Source organism: Carcharhinus amblyrhynchos, chromosome 4 (genome assembly GCF_965287045.1).
Source record: "Carcharhinus amblyrhynchos chromosome 4, sCarAmb.v2.hapA, whole genome shotgun sequence".
In the NCBI taxonomy this organism is placed as follows: Eukaryota; Metazoa; Chordata; class Chondrichthyes; order Carcharhiniformes; family Carcharhinidae; genus Carcharhinus; species Carcharhinus amblyrhynchos.
In genome coordinates, this window is record NC_137327.1 from 119,113,680 (window position 1) to 119,123,324 (window position 9,645).

The window sequence follows — 9,645 nt, forward strand, 5'->3', positions numbered from 1 at the left end:
CTTCTTCACTCAAAGGGTGGTGAGTCTCTGGAATTCTCTGCCCATTGAAGTGGTGGAGGCTACCTTGCTGAATATATTTAAGTCACGGGTAGATAGGTTTCTGATAGACAAGGGAATTAAGGGTTATGAGGAGAAAGTGGGAAAGTGGAACTGATCCACTTCAGATCAGCCATGATCTTGTTGAATGGCAGGGCAGGCTCGTGGGGCTAGATGACCTACTCCTGCTCCTATTTCTTATCTTCTTATGTATTACTATAAAGCCAAACTTTCTGGCTTTTGAATTTCATCTTTCTACAAAAAAAGGATTGGAGAAGGCGATGGGCTATGCACCTGCTGCAACAACTTAACTCATGCATCACTGTACATGTAAATATTATGCATTGTTAACTTTTTTAACTGGTATGTTACTCAGTGGTCTGTACATAGTTTCCGATGCACAGTTACGTTTCAAGCCAAACTGGGGAATTCCTGCAACAGGTCAATTGTCTGTTGCCAGGGGCTTATAGCTTGAAGGGTTCCTCTCCATACCAAGTGAGACTGAACAGGATTGGCATGTTTGGAAGGCTGACACACTCAACCTGTTTGACCACATTATAAACGCACCATCCTTGACCAGACTTGAACCTTGAGCTTCTGGCTTCAGAGATAGGGACATTATGCACTGCACCACAAGACCACTACAGATAGTTTTGTTCTCTTTATTTAAGGAGGAATACTTGCATTGACACAGTTCAGAGAAAATGCATTAGGTTGATTCCTGGGATACTCCTGTGAAGAAAGATTGAACAGTTTAGGCCCACACTCACTGGATTTTAGAAAAATGAAAGATGATCTTATTGAAACATATTAGGTTATGACAAGCTTGACAAGGTAATGTGAAGATGTTTTTGCTCTTGGAAATTTAGAACAAAGGGGCACAGTTTCAATATCCCCAATTTAAGACAGAAATGAGGAAGAATTACTTCTCCCAGAATGTCTTTAATTTTTGGTATTTGTTATCAGAGGGCAGTGGGGCTGGCTCATTGAACACATTCAAGGCTGAGTTAGATTTTTGATGTACGAGGGAGTTAAAGGCTATGGGGAGTAGCAGAAAAATGGAGTCAAGGCACAAGGATGGCACAGTGACACAATGGTTAGCATTGCTGCATCACAAGCCAGAGACTTGGGTTTAATTCTTGGCTTGGGTCACCATCTGTGTGGAGTTTGCACGTTCTCCCTATGTCTGCATGCATTTCCTCTGGTGCTTGGGTGTCCTCCCACACTGCCATAAGACGTGCTGGGTAGGTGCATTGGCCATGTTAAATTCTCCCTTAGTGCGCCCAAACAGGCACTGGAGTGTGGTGACTAGAGGATTTTCATGTAACTTCATTGCAATATTAATAAGCATACTTGTGATGCTAATAAATAAAGATCAGCCATGATTTTATTGAATGGTGAAGCGGAACAGCCTACTTCTGCACCTATTTCTTATGTTCCTATGTCTTTGGGTAAATTAGAGGCTTTGCATATTAAAATAGCATTCAGCGAACTATGCAAACACAGAGGCCAGGATTCTCCCAAAAAAATTCTAAGTTCCCAACACGTGGGAAAATGGGAATAAATCCCGCCTTTTTTTTCAGTGTGACTTCCAGAATGAATCTCCAACATTGTTTATCATAGTGTGCCCCAGCGTGCTTCAGTCTAACTATTCCCTCCCGAGAGGTTGGTGGCATAGTGCTGAGTGGGCCACCCCCTCCCCCTATTACACCCACATTGGCTTTGCCACCCCAAAAGGCTCTGGCCCCAGCCCTTGGAATTCCCAGTGCCCAGGTGCCCCTTGGGCAATGCCAGGATGGCACTGCTAGGTTGGCACTGTCCAAGGGGGCACTCCTCTTACCCCTGACCTCCCAGGGAACTCCAATGCCTATGGTCCCACTTGCGGGGTCAGGCCACCTGTTCCCCATTAGTGGGGAGCAGTAGTAAACACCGCTGGAGGGAATCGTTCCCAGTGGGAATGAGGGAGAGAGATACAAGCAGGCCCAGAGAATCCCATCTCAATCCCACTATTCATATGGAAATGTCAATTACCGTGATACTTCTATATGATAATCAGCTCCATTCTGATTCTGGCTTGAAGCTGATTTCCTTGGAAATCTTTGCCCGGGAGACACACAAAGACCATGACACCCAGCGGGAAGCCCATCAAATAGCCACCACTAATGTTTCCCGACTTGCTGCATTACTTGAGGAGTGCAGCAGGTTGGGGGAATTGCCATCAAGGTTCCAGACTCAAAATGATTCCTGATACCAGATTGAAAATCTACTCCCGAGTTTGTAAATCTCTCCTAGCAAAGTGCTTTGGGATGTATTATTTCCTTATTGGTGTTGTATAAATGCAAGGTATTGCTGCTGGAAGTATTTTTTGTTCATTCTGTTATAGGAACTTGAGAAACGGTTTAAAAAGAGAATTAAAAATCTTTAATTGTATTCCTCAATATAGGAACTGCCTGTTGAATTAATTCTGTTTTATTTGGGCAATGTTCTCTAAGGTACAGAACCAACTTACGGGTAAAGTTTTCCCAATCAGCCGTTGTAACTTCAGCACACCAATGGAAAACATAAGTGCATGCATAAATGGTGATTTGATCAATTTGCCAAACTTATGGTGGCCATTAAATAACCACTAAAGAAATTTTGTGTACCTTAGCCTCCATCAATGCAACTGTGAGCCACTGCAAAGAAACATACTTGCAAGAAATGATTTTTGTTTTCATTGCTCATTCTCAATAGATATCCCTTGCCTTGGAACCAAAATATATTCATTCCCTTTTCTTGTTCCCACACAGTCAAACCCAATACCTATATCTGTGGTTCATTTCTTTATCTGCTCGCTTATTGCTTAGTTTTATGCAAATAACACAAATTACGCCAAAAGTCTGCATCAATTTTTGCATGAGCTACCTACCAAGAAAGAAAACATTGCTTACTATCTATAAATCGTAAGCACCTTTGAACCCCGGGATTTCTTTATTTTTCCGATGTGCAAAACAGAGTCTCCACTCCCCGCACAAAAAAAAAATTGACTACAAAAATTCAACATTTGCATTATTTCCTCTGTGTCCTTTATTGGCCCATTTAAATGTTTTTGATTAAACTCATGTTATACCTTTTCTTACATTTTTTATAACTGGCATACTTTCTCATTTTTCTTTTTAAAATTTGTTTTCCATCTCGTTTCATTTAATGCCTCTCCCTCTCTCCTCTGTCCAGACGTCCTATTTTTCTATTTCTGTACTTCTATTTCTGGTGATAGGCTAACAACTAATACTACAAGTCCTAGGACCCACACAGTCACCTTAACTACCTGTACTGACATCCCACTTCTTGCAATGACTCTTTTCCATTCTCCCAATTTCTCTGCCTCTGTCGCATCTATTCAGACGATGCAACCTTTTCCATTCTAGTGATTTTGATTTGTCTTATTTTCTCCTCAACTGAGAAATGAATCATCCTCCTCCACTTCCACCATCTCCAGTGTAATACTACACCAAACACCTCTTTCTCTGCTCTCTTCAGCATTTTGAAGGGATTGTTCCACCAATGACACCCTAATTCTATCCTGCCATCCCCCCTCTCCTTCTATGACATCTTTCCATGTTAGAACAGGAGATGCAATACCTATTCTTTTATCTCCTCCCATCTCACCATCCAAAGCCTATTTCCTGATAAGGCCGTGATTCACTTGTCCTTTTTTCAATTTAGTATACTATATTCGCTGCTCATATTGTGGTCTCCTCTACAATAGGGAGATAAAGGTCAGACAAGGTGACCACTTTGTGAAACATCTCCACAAAGTCCTCAAGCATGACCCTGAGATTCCTATTGCTTGTCATTTCAGTTCTCCACCTTCCTTCCACTCTGGACTTTCTGTTCTTAGCCTCGTGCAGTGCTCAAATTAAGCACAATACAAGCATGAGATACGGAACTTCATTTTTTAACTCTACATGAGATTGTTCAAGGTCCTCTACTCAGACATTGCAGAAGCAGTTTTTAAAATTCCTGTCAACCATCTGAGTTTCAATGCAAGATTCTGCTTGGAGTTGCTCCTCTAATCAGAGGCTGTTTCTGATAGAATCATAGAATCCTACAGTGCAGAAGGAGGCCCATCCAGGTCCTAACCCCATACATTTACCCTAGCTAGCCCCCTTGAGGGGCAATTTGGTATGGCCAGTCTACTTAACCTGCACATTTTGGAATGTGGAAGGAAACTGGAACCCATGTGTTTCTCTCCTGTGTTTGGCAGACGAATGAGTGTATCAGTTGCAAATGAGGGAGAAAAACATTCTATGATTGGTGGAGCAGCAAACAGTGTGCTGAAAGCTGGTGTGCAAGAGTGAAGTTACATTGGTGGCAGAAGCTGAGGAAGCCAAGCTACAGTAGGGCTGGAGCCTGCGGGTGGGCCAAAGAGGGCGAAGTCTTGGAGATCAGAAGGTTGACATTTTGCTGTTTTGGAAGGAAATTCCAGGGAGGAGATGGTGACTGACAAGGTGAGTGAGTGAGTGAGAGACAGAGTGAGTGAGAGACAGAGTGAGTGAGAGAGAGTGAGAGTGAGTGAGAGAGTGAGTGAGAGTGAGAGTGAGAGACAGAGTATGTGAGAGAGAGAGACAGAGTATGTGAGTGAGAGAGAGAGAGAGTATGTGAGAGAGAGAGAGAGTATGTGAGTGAGTGAGAGAGACAGAGTATGTGAGTGAGTGAGAGAGACAGAGTATGTGAGTGAGTGAGAGAGAGAGAGACAGAGTATGTGAGTGAGTGAGTGAGAGAGAGAGACAGAGTATGTGAGTGAGTGAGAGAGAGAGACAGAGTATGTGAGTGACTGAGAGAGAGAGACAGAGTATGTGAGTGAGTGAGAGAGAGAGAGAGAGAAAGAGAGACAGAGTATGTGAGTGAGAGAGAGAGAGAGAGAGACACAGAGTATGTGAGTGAGAGAGAGAGAGAGAGAGACACAGAGTATGTGAGTGAGAGAGAGAGAGTGAGAGAGACAGAGTGAGAAAGTGAGGCGAAGCACGGTGGCACAGTGCTTAGCATTGCTGCCTCACAGCACCAGGGACCCAGGTTCAGTTCCTGGCTTGGGTCACTGTCTGTGCAGAGTCTGCATGGGTTTCCTCTGGGTGCTGCAGTTTTGTTCCACAGTCTAAAAGACGTGCTGGTTAGGTGCATTGGCTATGCTAAATTCTCCCTCAGTGTGCCCGAACAGGTGCTGAAGTGTGGCAATGAAGGGATTTTCACAGTAACTTCATTGCAGTGTTAATGTAAGCCTACTTGTGACACTAATAAATAAACTTTAACTTGTGTATGCGAGATGAGTGAGTGAGGGATTTAGCATGTGTGTTGGTGTGAGTGAGTGACTGGATCCCCGGACGCCCTCCTGCATGGTGTATTTTGCAGTGGCACCATGCTATTGGCAATGCAGCAGAGTCTTGGGCTTATTGGAACTTATGGAGAGTAAAGGATGAGAGATCAGGAATATGGGATTTCAAAAGTATGATTAATATCCTCTGTGTATGCAACCTTATGCTGTATTTCACATTCCTCGTTGGCTTTTTTTTTTACAATTTTCATATTGACAAAATGTGGAAAGAACAGATTTGGAAAAATCACTTCAATTAAGTATTAAACATGAAACAGGAACATACAGCACCTTTAATATGATTTTTTAAAAATTGAAAACATGTTTTAGAATCATACAGTGCAGAAAGAGGCCATTCAGCCCATCGGGTCTGCACCAACAACAATCCCATCCAGGCCCTATCCCCATATCCGTATGTATTTTACCCACTAATCCCTCCAACATATGCATCCCTGGACACTAAGGGGCAATTTAGAATGGCCAATCAACCTAGCCCGCACATCTTTGGACTGTGGGAGGACACCAGAGCACCCGGAGAAAACTCACACAGACACGAAAAGAATGTGCAGACGCCACACAGACAGTGACCCAAGCCAGGATTCAAACCCAGGTCCCTGGAGCTGTGAAGCAGCAGTGTTAACCACTGTGCTACTGTGTCGCCCATGTCACAGGAATGGTTATCAAACAAAATTTGAGAGTTAAAATTTCTAGATATAAAAAGCCCAGGACAAATATTCTACAACTGTGAGGAGGAATATGGGTAATTAAGTAGCCAAAGTATATCAGCCCCACTAGGGCTAATAGGCCTCCTCATCTAAAGGCATTTGACTAAAATGTAAAGTTATTTCAATCTCGCAACAAACAAACAATGTGCCCACATTTGCAAGTATAGTTTTTGTCATCATGAGGGGCATCAAGGGAAATTGAGGAAAGACAGGTAAATGGTATTGTGGAAGTGATTAACCACAATATAACTGAACGAGGTACAGATTTGAGAAGTACAAATGGCCTATGTTCCTGTTTGCTACATGAGGAAAACAATGTCTCCCTTTTTTGATCTAAACATTAAATGGCTTCTGATCTCGCCAGTAGATTCTTGGCCAACTTATCTGAGGCAAGAAAGCTTTCTTTAAATTGTGGTAGAAGTTCCATAAATGCAACATTTGATATCTGATGAGAAAATCTGCATGAGGTTTCTACCATAAGACTAATCAAAAAGAGCCCATGGGATCCAGAGCAATTTGGCAAATTGGATCCAAAATTGGTTTAGTGGCAGGAGATAGAGGGTAACAGACGAATGTTGGTTTTGTGACTGGAAGCCAGTGTCCAGTAGTGTACTGCAGAGATTGGTGCTGTGTCCCTTGCTGTTTGTAGTGTACATTAATGATCCGACATGAATGTAGGAGGTATGATCAATAAGTTCACAGATGCCACGAAAATTGGTGGTGCGGTAAATAGTGAGGGAAAAAAAGCCTCAGATTACAGGACGATGTAGATGGGCAGAACAGCAAATGGAATTTAACCCTGAAAATTGCGAGGTGAAGCATTTTGGGAGGACTAACAAGGCAATGAAAGGTAGGATGGTAGGAAGTACAGAGGACCAAAGGGACCTTGGGGTACATGTCCAAAGATCCTTGAAGGCAGCAGAAAAGGTAGATATGGTGGTTAAGAAGGCATATCAGATACTTGTCTTTATTAGCTGAGGCACAGAATGCAAGAGCAGGGAGGTTGCAACAGAGCTGTATTAACACTTGATAAGTCACAGCTAGAGTACTCTGTTCAGTTCTGGTCACCATACTATAGGAAGGATGTGATTGCACTCGAAAGGGTGCAGAGGATATTCGCCAGGAAGTTGCCTGGGCTGGAAGATTTCAGCTATGAAGAGAGGTTGGTAAGGCTGAAGTTGGTTTCCTTGGCGTAGAGAAGGCTGAAGGGAGACTTGATTGAGGTTTATAAAATTATAAGGGCCATAGATAGGGTAGATAGGAAGAACCTTCTCCCTTTCTTAGAGAGGTCAATAACCTGGGATATAGATTTATAGTAAGGAGATGAAGATTTTGAGGGAAACTGACGAAAAACTTTTTCATCCAGAGGGTGCTGGGAATCTGGAACTCACTGCCTGAAGGTGTGGTAGAGGCAGGAACCTCACAACATTTAATAAGCATTTAGATGAGCATCTGAAATGCCACATCATTCAAGACTATGGACCATATGCTGGCAAATGAAATTAGAATAGACAGGGGCTCAATAGCTGGTGCAGATTTGATGGGCTGAAGGCCTTCTTCTTTGCAATCAAACTGAAAGCTTAGGATTGTGGTGATCCTGAATGAATGCAACTAAAACTTCAAATGAAATGTCCCTGGTGTTGCTAAATTTCTCACTAGCTTGGTGGACACACTCAGGGGACCTGAAGGCTTTTTAGCCTCATCCGCTAATTCCATTCACCAAGAAAAAGTGTTCCAACCTTTTTGCATAATAGAGTAATTCCTCCTCCTCCTCCTCCACAAACTCTGATAGTCCTCAACATAGCCATTGTGGGGCTGACTTGTCTGCGTCAGCATACTCTCAGGATTCCTGGTCAGAGCCCCCGTCACTTCGTTGATAATCACTGCCCACGTGACAAGTTAGCCACTCACTATTTGAACCAGCTAATTAGCCAAATTTTGTGTCATACATGCTGAAGCTTGAAGTTTTGTCTTGTTGCCAAAACGATGTGGTACCTTGACAAGGAAAACACATCGCTTTTACTCACAGAAAAATAAAATAGTACAATACAGATGCAGAACCTGGCAGCAGCGATAAACATTGGTAAGGCACAGCATGGGTTCACAAAGGGCAGGTCATGTTTGACTAATTTGGTGGAATTCTTTGAGAACATTACATATACAGTGGACAGTGGGGACCTGTGAGTGTGGTACATCTGGAATTCTAGAAGGTAATTGACAAGGTGCTGCACCAAAAATTGCTACATAAATTAAAGATGCACAGTGTTACGGGTAATGTATTAGCATGGATAGAGGACTGGTTAACTAACAGAAAGCAAAGAGTGGGGGGTAAATGGGTGTTTTTCTGGTTGGCAGTGACTAGTGATGTGCCTCAGGGATCAGTGTTGGGACCACAATTGTTTACGATTTACATAGATGATTTGGAGTTGGGGACCAAACGTAACGTGTCAAAATTTGCGGATGACAATAAGATGGATGGAAGAGCAAAGTGTGCAGAGGACACAGTCAGCAAAGGGATAGAGATAATCTAAGTGAGTGGTTGAGGGTCTGGCAGATGGAATACAATGCTGATAAACGTGAGGTGATCCATTTTGGTAGAATAACAGCAAAATGGATTATTATTTAAATGGTAAAAAAATTGCAACATGCTGCTGTGCAGAGGAATCTGGGTTAGCAGGTGCAGCAGGTAATTAAATGGAATTTTGTCCTTCATTGCTAGAGGGATGGAGTTTTAAAAACAGCGAGATTATGTTGCAGATGTATAAGGTACTGGTGAGGCCACACTTGGAGTACTGTGTGCAGTTCTGGTCTTCTTACTTGAGAAAGGATATATTGGCACTCGAGGAGATTCACTAGGTTGATTCCGGAGTTGAGAGGGTTGGCTTCTGATTAAAGACTGAGTAGACTGGGGCTATACTCATTAGAATTCAGAAGAGTGAGGGGAGATCTTATAGAAACATATAAGATTATGAAGGGGATAGAAAAGATAGAAGCAGGGAAGTTGTTTCCACTGGCGGGTGAAACTAGAACTGGGGGAGGCATAGCCTCAAAATAAGGGGAAACAGATTTAGGACTTAGTTGAGGAGGAACTTCTTCACACAAAGGGTTGTGAATCTGTGGAATTCCCTGCCCAGTGAAGCAGTTGAGGCTACCTCATTAAGTGTTTTTAAGGCAAGGATAGATCAATTTTTGAACAGTAAAGAAATTAAGGATTATGGTGAGTGGGCGGGTAAATGGATCTGAGTCCACAAAAAGATCAGCCATGATCTTACTGAATGGCTAGATGGGCTATTCCCGCTCCTAGTTCTTATGTTCTTAAGAACAGGTCCCTCTTGGGAACAAAAACCCACACACTTACTAATAACATTAATATTTTTACTCGGAAATTGTTTAGTGTTCACAAATACAATTCACGGTTTTGTAAATGGACAAAAAACAAATGAATTAGGTTCAATCTGTTTAAAAAAAAAATAAACTTTTTACCGGCATGTGGCACAATGGTTAGCACTACTGCCTCACAGCACCAGGGACCTG